Source organism: Otolemur garnettii, unplaced genomic scaffold, assembly GCF_000181295.1.
Source record: "Otolemur garnettii isolate 467f Iridium unplaced genomic scaffold, OtoGar3 scaffold00054, whole genome shotgun sequence".
NCBI lineage: Eukaryota > Metazoa > Chordata > Mammalia > Primates > Galagidae > Otolemur > Otolemur garnettii.
In genome coordinates, this window is record NW_003852449.1 from 10,389,746 (window position 1) to 10,392,248 (window position 2,503).

At 38.4% G+C, this 2,503-nt stretch overlaps 1 non-coding gene across 1 annotated transcript; it reads left to right on the forward strand.

Annotated features, from left to right (window-relative positions):
* The first annotated feature begins 1,614 nt into the window (after positions 1-1,614).
* LOC111726127 lies at positions 1,615-1,721 on the forward strand. The gene has a single exon (XR_002773985.1). It is a non-coding gene; the product is annotated as a U6 spliceosomal RNA (small nuclear RNA).
* The last annotated feature ends 782 nt before the right edge of the window (positions 1,722-2,503 follow it).

Here is a 2,503-nt window from a genome sequence, read left to right on the forward strand (position 1 = left end):
AGAGAGGAGCTGAGAAAGGCTGACCTCCGGGCAATGAGTCTCAGAAAGGAGCTGAGAAAGGCTGACCTCCCGGGCAATGAGTCTCAGAGAGGAGCAGAGAAGGGCTGACCTCCTGGGCAATGGGCTGACCTCCTGGGTGATGAGTCTCAGAAAGGAGCTGAGAAAGGCTGACCTCCTGGGCGATGGGCTGACCTCCTGGGTGATGAGTCTCAGAAAGGAGCTCTCCTTCCACTAACAGTGGCAACCGAAGCTGCAGTTTCGAGACTTATTTCAAGATTTCTTAGTGAAGAAGCTTTCACACCTAGATGTGATGACTCCATTCACATGTTGAAGGAAGGAGAGCAGAGCCATGTGTGGTACAGATGTGATCTGTACCTTAACCCAGATAACAAATATATTCACAGAATGGAATTTGTGAAGAAAAAAAAAGAATCCTTATTCAAATAACCCTACGCTTAATTGTTCCATACCATGACAATGAGTATGTGATACTGCTGAAAATTCATACACGTGAAATAGTAATTTGTTTTAATTTTTTTTGCCTTATCAAAATGGGCTTACCTTACAATATTATTAATCTTGTACAATTTTCAATGACAGTCCAACTTGAGTTAAGCTTAGCCAAACCGTAAATGTATTTGTTTAAATATTTCTTGAAAGGTGTATACATTTTACTTTTTCCAGCTACAATTCTCTCGCTCATTACATGACAATAAAGCTTCTTGGAACTGTAGTCTCCTTCTGGCTTCTTTGTGTCCTCATTTTCTAGTCAATCCTAAGTCCCTGCAGTGTTCCTTCTGCAGTGACCTTGCATGGTGACCTTGCCTACTCTCAAAAGTGGGACCCATAGTGTCTATGGCCATCTTCACCTGACAGTTTTTGCTGCTTATTTAATCTGACTGGTATTACATGACAGTAGCAAGTGCATTCTCCTTTTAAAACGTACAATCATGAAAAAATAAGCTCGGCATACACATTGCACAACGTTTAAATTACAACTCTGTTTATGAGAACAATGACTCTTGATCTCACTCCTACAGCTGATCATCTGCTCCCCGCCTGGGGAAGAAATGCTGTTCCAGTTTCCTGTTCATTCTTCCAGTGATAGTCTAAAATGGAATATATTTTAACTTTTTATTAATAATACATGGGTTGAGACTTTAAAAAATGATGTAGTGTAAGGTGATTATAAACTTGCCCTATACCAGAAGGATGTCAAATCCCTCAAAGGACTATAAAAGGTATAAACTATTGTGGAAAATCTCATTGATGTTTTCAGGAATAGGTAAGAGGACATGGCATCAGTAATGATAAGCAAGAAGTGATGATGAAATACTGGCTGAGGAGGCGGAGACCCAAAGATTATTGAATGAAAAAAAATCACTTAAAATCAACCAACTTCCAATAGTGATATTGACAATATTATAAAAGAAATGAATACTATAGTGAGCATTATATAATTGAATGTATAAATGTTTAGATGGGTTTCTACTATTCTGGATAGGAACATAGATCAAGTTTTTAGTAGAAATAAAATGTGCTCCATTAGTAAATTTAGATAGGCGACTAGGGATCAGTAAGACTTTTGCAAAATCAGGTAAAACAAAGAAAGATGTGCTCGCTTCAGCAGCACATATACTAAAATTGGAACGATACAGAGAAGATTAGCTTGGCCCCTGCGCAAGGATGACATGCAAATTTGTGAAGCGTTCCATATTTTTTCTGTGTTGACCAGTTTGATGGAAGTATTTCAGACTGCATGTGAAAACCCCACACTGTACCCCAGAAGTGCATTAATGTATATAGTTACCAGTCAATAAAAAACAAACAAACAAAAAAAAAAAAACAAAGAAAGATTCCTAGAGAAAGAGGAAAAAAGTATTTTGTACTTATTTTCTCTCAGGAGCGAGGGGAATTTGGTCAAGGCGAGCCAACAGGGCTTGTCTATTTTGGTCCAGAGAGGATGCTGAATATGAGTGCTCACTCCACCCTGCTGCCCAAGTCTGAGATGGGTTAAATGCAGAAATGAGATAGTAATGGGTGATATTTGAATGCATAAGGCAAATATTTGAATATTTAAGAGAGTTAACTCCACCTTCATCTTAGAAACCACTGCAGCACAGCTGACCTATTATAACTCCTTCTGAGTTTGGTCACAATCAATGTGGAGAATGAACTGAAAATGTGTTGAATCCTGTTGCCTTATTTCAGCATGATGTTACCACTCCATGGATGCAGTATTTAGTCCATAATCTGAGAAAAAACATTCAAAAATATATAGGACTGTCAAAGACAATAACAAGCTGAGTGTCTGTCTACATGTCTGTCTGTCTCTAACTATGCACTCAGGTGTGGGGGCTAAAACATGAGGGCCCAGTGGGATAACTCACACTGAACAAATGGGGGAATTAACACAATAGGACTAGAAATACTATTCTAATATAATAAAATTACAAGAGTTTCCAAAGATGAAACATAGACCCGAGTCTACAAATTGAAACGA